At 35.0% G+C, this 8,104-nt stretch overlaps 1 pseudogene; it reads right to left on the bottom strand.

Annotated features, from left to right (window-relative positions):
• Nucleotides 1-2,077: 2,077 nt before the first annotated feature.
• Nucleotides 2,078-2,156, bottom strand: LOC128773356 (U6atac minor spliceosomal RNA; annotated as a pseudogene).
• Between the last annotated feature and the right edge of the window lie 5,948 nt (nucleotides 2,157-8,104).

Below are 8,104 nucleotides of genomic sequence, written 5' to 3'. Positions count from 1 at the left end.
ATAGACATGAAAACAATCTCTAAATTATCTTCTAAGATCTCTTCCTTGGAGATGGGAAAGATCTTGGTACTTACCCAGATAAGTTATGCAATATTTACATGCTCTATTTATGAATGTCTACAAGTCTAAAGAGTTATTTATTTTTTAATTTTTAAAAATTTTCTTTTAAATTTTTAAAAATTTTAAATGTTTATTTAAAAACAGAGACAGAGAGCGTACAGTGTGAGTGGGGGAGGGACAGAGAGTGAGAGAGAGGGATAGAGAGAGAATCCCAAACAGGCTCCATGCTCAGTGGGAACCAACCTGGGGCTCCATCCCACCACCGTGATATCATGACTTGAGTGGAAGTCAAAAGTCTGATGCTTAACTGACTAAGCCACCCAGGTGCCCTTTTTCATTTTAACGTTTATTTATTTATTTTGAGAGAGAGAGAGAATGAAAAGGGGAGGGGCAGAAAGAGAGGGTGAGAGAGAATCCCAAGCAGGCTCCACACTGTTAGTGCAGAGCCTGATGCAGAGCTCCAACTCACGAACTGTGAGGTCATGACCAGAGTCGAAATCGTGAATGGGTTGCTTAAGTGACTGAGATACCCAGGCACCCCAAAAGACATACCTCAATTGTTTATAGTGGTCATCTATAGGTTGTGGATTGGCAGCGAGTTTTCTTTTCTCCACTGTCCTTATTTATTTTCCATCTTTGAGGCGTTTAAAACTAGATCAGAGAGAATTTCAGAGTCACCTTTAGAATGACTCACTCTCATTTTTGACTACTTCTGTTTTTTTCTTCCTTTTTTAAACTCTGAGAGCACAGAAATATTTAATTATCCCATTAATTTCATTAGTTATTTTTTATCAGTTTAAACTTTTTCAGGTACATCTCATTTCTATTACAGTGAAAAAGTCTCCAAAATGATACTAGTTACTGATAGACATGAGAGGACAGTCAACTGGGAAATACCTTTTGTTTTAAATGTTTATTTATGTATGTTGAGAGAAGGCAGGGGAGGGGCAGAGAGAGAGAGGGGAGAGAGAACCCCAAGTCACTGCAGAGCCTGACATGGGGCTCAATCTCATTAACCATGAGATCATGACCTTAGCCGAAACCAAGATTGGATGCTTAACTGACTGAGCCACCCAGGTGCCCTTTTTCACTTTAAAGTTTATTTATTTATTTTGCAAGAGACAGAGAAGAGAGCAAGCATGAGAGAGAAAATTCCAAGCAGTTATTTATTTTAAACTCCAGGACATTATACCTGCAGTTATGAATGACTAATTTTTTTTTTAATCAAAATCAAGAAAGGTAACAGATAAAAATACTGCAGGTGTTCCATGGAGTTTGGTACACTTTTTTAAAGGCTTCAAGTTCTAGTTTACACAAAGGGCAGTAAAATTCTGGCATTAACTGTGTGCAAGATGTGTAGAGGCATAAAATAAAATAGCTTAACAAAGTGTAAATACAGTACTATTGGTTATTAGAATGAAGACATTGGTTCTGTTTTTTTGTTTTGTTTTTTGTTTGTTTGTTTGTTTGTTTGCCAATCTTTTGGAATGAAGGAGGGTATGACTTGCTGTAAACTTTGACCAGAATATCCCTAGTGGAGTCATTCACAACTGTTTTTGTCTCAAGTCCCCTCTAACTCTTAAATGTTTTCGGGCCACTCAAAGAGCTTAGGATGATACATATCACATTTATCAATATTTAATGCAGTCAAAATTTAAATACATGTAGAAATGTCTTATTCATCAAGGTCATTTAAAAATGATAAAAAATGATGAACTCATTACATGTTAACATAAATAACATTTTCAATTAAAAATTAACTATTTTTCTCCAAACAAAAAAACCAGAAGAGTGATATTGTTTTATATTTTTGGTTTTCTCAAATACCTGGCTCTGTATAAGACAGCCAGACTCCCATATCTTTTCTGCATTCAACCTGCTATAGTATGTTGTTTTGGTTTAAGTATGTGAAGAAAATTCACTTCACACAGAGATATGTGTAAATACTAAAGAATTAATAACTGGATATTATTCTTTGTTATTACACCAACACTCATTAAGTAGTAATTTCTTTACCATACACATGTGGTTATGTTGTCAGGCCCAAGGGCCTCTTCCATCCTTGTCAAGGGGAGAGCTAACCTTTCACACAACACAGTAGTGATTTCTTAAAACTTAGCTGCACTGTAGAATCTGGAATTATAACAATAAATTTGTTATATTCTAATCATTGAAATCCATTGAACTATAGATTGTTTTTTGGTTGATGCATGACTTTGTATCATCAAGCAGTGATGATTTTTAAAACACTTTGACTGTATTCTGCAAATATTCCAAATGTTAACACATTTCATTGCACAATATCAGAAAATCACATTTATTAAGATCACTACCCATCTGATCAGTAAAGTCTTTACATATTGGGAAGCTGTCAAGCTCACAATAGCAAATACAAGCTTCTTAAATACTAATTTTCACTTGGAATCTCAAATATTATTATTGGCAACCGAACTCTGTCAGTTGTATCTTCAAAGTCATAGATGCATTGTATTCATTTTCAAGAAAATGTCTGCCAAATACCCACATCTGAATAACCATAGTGTGTCAGTTATACTTTCAAGTATAAACAATGTTCCATGGGAAAAAAAAAACATGGCTAGCTCAGCTCATAATTCAAGAAATGGCACAGGTATTTTTTTGTTCCAATAGCACAAGTACTTTTTTTTAGAGAGAGAATTAGAAATTTGCAATAAGAGTACTTTATGTGTACTTCCCACTTCAGCAGAAAGAATATTTGGAAGATATGTGTTTAAAGGTCCAGATTGAATAAAGTTAATAATTCTTACTGCTTCATCAAGGATATTCTTAAATGATACAGGCAACTCTTTACTGTGAATATGTGGCAGGGGAGAATACAGTGACTACCAGTACAGCTTGATTCACTCTAATGCCGTTTTACTTCCCAGTGCTTTTGCATCATCAGTTCAGACATCCACAACAAAGAAAGCAAATACTGTAGTGTCTTGGTATTATTGTAAAATAGTGATACCCTGATAAACTCCTCAGCCTACACTTTGAGAACAACCATCTGAATAGTAAGCAAGTCTCAAGTTATTACAACCAATAAATAAGAGAAGTTTAAAGTCTTCATTTGCTGTACACTCTGTAATTATGTATTGCTTTGCTATCAAATCATGAATGGATTATTATGAACATATTAGGATTTTGATTTTGAACAGAACTCAGAAATAGGTGCTTTGTTGTCTTATATGGTCATTCAGGAAGTGGGCATAGTTTGGAGCAAAGCAATTCAAATACTTAACATTGAAGCTCTGGGAACAGGAAATTAGTTTTCCCTTCATTCTCCACAAAAAAGGATGAGAATACAAAAATTAGAACGCTGCTCCAGAAGGATGGAATGATGAAACACATAAGGAGCTAGATTAAGTTCCAGAGCAGAAAGAAGTTTTCCACTATACAGAAACTAAAGAGGACCACCTCTGGAGGTGCTGAGCATCCCTTACTTGGAGGTATTTTAGCAGAACAAGATGACTACCTTCTAGGAATTCCGATGAAGAAATTTTTCACTAGGGGTCGGTTAGGGTCAATGTCCCTTAAGTTCATAACGTTTACACACATAATCTTTAATTTATATTATCTCTATACCATAAGCCAAACATCATAACATTGTTTTCAAAGTGTTGTACAATCTTTCTAATATGATTTACATAGGCAATCGCAAATATTTTATTTATTACCATTATTCTTTATCATTATTCAAAGTCTTGTTCAAAATGGAAAAACTAAATTATTGTAAAAAGCAGCTTCATTTTCTCAAAACCCGCAATCCAAGAAAAAAAGGGAAAAAATCTGTAATTTAAGTATTTACAGTAATTAATTTTAAGTACCCTGGACAGCTGCTCAAGATACAGACCAAGTAGGAAGAGGTAACTGAACCTTTTGAAATTAAAGAACACTACTTGTTCTTAGTGATTCATAATCAAAGACTTATCTCAAAGAGATGATGAATTACCAAAGAATTAATCATTTAATATATCATTTAAAATAATCTTGTTCAAGAGTTGTTTCTCAACTATCAGATAAATATTGATTAAAGTTCCAAAAGACGCAGCTTCTTGGCTAACTTGTTTACAGAGACAACTCTCCAGTGGTTATATCTCAGGGGAGTCAAGAAAGAATGTCATCAGAGAAACGGTATCTGTGTAAGTCTGCCCAAAGCAAAGACACTTAAAACTCTTCTTTAATTTTACTTATTTTGACTGAGAGAAATGATCCCTGCTAAAAAGTGATTTGTGTGGTCAAAGCCAAAGAAAACTACAAACTTGAGATTCATTAAGAATCATATGAGGGAAGGGGCACCTGGGTGGCTCAGTCGGTTGAGCGGCCGACTTCAGCTCAGGTCATGATCTTGCGGTCCGTGAGTTCGAGCCCCACGTCGGGCTCTGTGCTGACAGCTCAGAGCCTGGAGCCTGTTTCAGATTCTGTGTCTCCCTCTCTCTGACCCTCCCCTGTTCATGCTCTGTCTCTCCCTGTCTCAAAAATAAATAAAAACGTTAAAAAAAAATTAAAAAAAAATAAATAAATAAGAAGAATCATATGAGGGAAAACATCTAAACAACTTTTCCACTTCAAAATTTTGCCAATTTTATTTAGTTTTATTTTGGAGAATGATACCAAGTATGTTCACTCTGCAAGTGCCTTGTTGTCAAAGATCTTGCTTATTATGATTTCCTCATCTTTCACTTTTTCTAAAAAAAATTGAACATTACAGAAGTAAAATATATTGTATATGAAATCACTTCAGCTGTGTATAACAAAAACCCAAAATAATAATTGCTTACATCAGATAGAAGTATTTCTCATGTAAACATTTGGAAGGTAGTACAAGACAGATGTACCTGGATTATCACGCAGGGGCCTGGACTTCTACCTTGTTTCTCCATCATACCAAGACCGTTGAACTAATCCACATAGTCGCAGATGATCAGCTACCATATTCACCTTGTAGGCAGCAGGATAGAAGTACCAGGAGTCAGGAAGAGAAGGGCACAGATCTTCCTCTTAAGAACATGCTTTAGAAGTGACAAATACCACCCTTACATCTCAGTTAGCAAAATTTAGTCACATGGTCACGAATGGCTGCAAGATAAGCTGGGAAATGAAGTCTCTGTTATAAAGTCATGTGGCCAGATACAAATCAAGAGTTCCGTTATTGTAGAAGAAGGAGCTAGTCCAACCCAGAAATCCACTTGAAATTAGGAGAGAAATAAATCCAGAGAAGTGACTCTTCATTGAAGTTTATGAGGTGTAGTTTCAAACAGTATTTATTTGAAATCTAATAACCACCTTCTGAGGTATTCACCAATGAAGCTGAAATGCATTCTGGTTGCAACTTAAGCCAAAGAGAAAGGGATATAGGAATAAAATGTGATTACATTTTTTTCTTTTTTTAAAGGGAAGAAGTTGACAAACTTTTAAGTTTCAGTGTAATAGGAAATGTTATATTGTGCTGTGTAATTTTCATTTGATTTATGACTAAATAAAACCCAGACAAATGTGCATATAGTATTTATTCAATAATAATGTGGTCAACTATTGTTCCAAGGACACTAGGAAGACTCACGCACACCTTTCACTGAGGAAATGGCTGCAGGCATTCAACAGTTTGAGATTGAGAGAACTTGCTTTTGGTAATCTCAGATGTCCTTAACATCTGTTTCTGCACAAAGGCAAGATACAGCTATTGAATAACTTGCTGATTCCAGCCATTCCCTACTAAAGACTCTCTAACTTTCAACTCAAGCTTATTTTGAACTTTTATCTAAATTCCAAGTTTTTTTTTAACTGTTACCATTTGAAAGTTACAGGCAAACTCAGATATTTTAATAGTTTAGAATGGTCCAGATTCTAAAGTATACGTTAAGAGTCAGGAGAAGAAAAACTTGAGTCAGAGCACCCGGACTTTAACATGGCCAAGGACTTGAGGCAAATTTCTTAACTTCTCAGGGAAGAGTTGCTTTCATTCATTTCCTTTCATTGATGCATAAATTTATTTCAACACTCTTTGAGCATCTACCTACTATATGCCAAGTATTCTTTTGAGCAGTGGGTCTACAGAAGGATATAAAACAACGCTGTTGCTAATGGAGCCTTCACTGTAGGAAGAGGAGATAGCAATAAACAAATATCTGTAATAGTAAGAAAAGACAACTTCATAGGGTTGTTATAAGGATGAATTAAGGCAAGCAATGAAGTTTAGCCTAGTTCCTGACATGTACACATACTCCTATCTATTATCTATTGTTGATATTACATGGATTTGGGAACAGTATGAATCAAAAAATTCAATTTTGCAATAATCATCTAAAATAACATGCCTGGTCTGCATTGAAGGTGTTACTCCTATTATCTAAAACAAATTTTTTTGAAATTTTTGAAGGACCAAGAGACAGCGTGAGCAGGGGAGGGGCAGAGAGAGAGGGAGACACAGAATCTAAAGCAGGCTCCAGGCTCTGAGCTGTTAACACAGAGCCCGATGCGGGGCTTGAACTCATAAGCCGTGAGATCGTGACCTGAGCCAAAGTCAGGGGCTTAACCAACTGAGCCACCCAGGTGTCCCCCTATTATCTAATTTCTACTTGATTAAAAAAATTTCTGCAATATCTAATAAAAAATAATCCCACATTAAAATGATTTATACCCTTTTTTTCTTATTTCTCTGATTTTTCAGAGTAAAAATAATAAATAATAACAAATATATATAATATATAATGTAATATATATTATATGCCATTATATATAATAAATAATAAATACATATATTTTTAAAATACTGAGTAAAACTAATGGTGTTAAAATGGGTAAAGAAATGAAGATGGAAAATTAATATTTCTTGATTATCTGCTGCTAGTCAGGCACTATGTTTGGCATTTGATACACTTTCTTTTAAGCCTTCTAACAATCCTATAAAGTACCTATTTTTAGCCCCATGTTCCAGATGGGAAAACTTTCTAAATTTCAACAAATTCACGTAAATATTTGACACAACTAAAGAAAAAGACAACTAAAATCGTTTATGTTTTTTTAGTTTCCAGTTATCGTTTTACAAATAATTGGCCACAAGTACTTTTCCTGTAAGAAACAAAGGAATGTAATGCCACCAATGAGACTGAGAAGATAAATGACAGGTTTTATATCTTAAGTAATTGTCCTAAAATAAATCAGGGTTTTTATTTTCTTTTTCTGTTAAGTTCAATTAGTTATAATACAAAACAGTTATAACACTTTCATTCAATTAGGAAAGCTCACAGAGATTTTAGGAGTTTTTTCCTATTAAGGAATATAATAATGGTATAGATCAACAGTTCTCTAGGACTGTTCCCAATCTTTATTATCATCATAGAAACTTGTTAGAAATGCAAATTCTCAAGCCCCACCTATTGAATGCAGTCCTCTGATAGGGGGCCTGGCAAGCTGTGTTTCAACATCCTCCAGATTATTTCAATGTGCCCTAAAGTCTGAAGATTACTATAGTGACCAACAAACAGTGTTAAGGACCATTATAATATTACTTTTTTCTGAGGCAAGGATCTCTCTTCTTTGCCTAAAAAAATGTATGTCCTTAGTTTCCTCCCATGCAAAGAGAAAGCGGAAGCCAAGACGTTCTTTTATAAACTCCCAGTTTCAAAACAGTTCCAAATATCACCCATTTGGAAGCTGCGCTGGTCGAAAAACTGTAGCAAATGTTTCAAAGGAAACCAAAGACCGATTCCTTTCCTAAATTCTTCTGCTTCCAAAAGAGTGGAGAATATTTTGCAAAGACTTAAGATCCTGAAAGCACCGAAGAGAAAACCAACAGAAAGGGAGAATACAGAGCCCTCACAAATGTGCTTTAGAGACTTACTTTCCTACCTGGAGGGCCAGAAGGAGCAGTTCCTGTTCAATATGTAGGAGGCCAGAGAGCCGGATTGGTTTGTTAAAGCTGTCACTGAGATTAGAGCTTCCCGAAGCTCCTGTCCTAACATCAAGTCAATTTCTTGCAAAACTCTTTCTCATTTTAAATGGGAAAAAGATTAGACTGTTG

Source organism: Panthera pardus, unplaced genomic scaffold, assembly GCF_024362965.1.
Source record: "Panthera pardus isolate Hobbes unplaced genomic scaffold, ASM2436296v1 HiC_scaffold_24, whole genome shotgun sequence".
Classification (NCBI taxonomy): domain Eukaryota; kingdom Metazoa; phylum Chordata; class Mammalia; order Carnivora; family Felidae; genus Panthera; species Panthera pardus.
The sequence above is the reverse complement of the archived record's forward strand: the minus strand, read 5'-3'. Positions and strand labels throughout refer to the sequence as shown.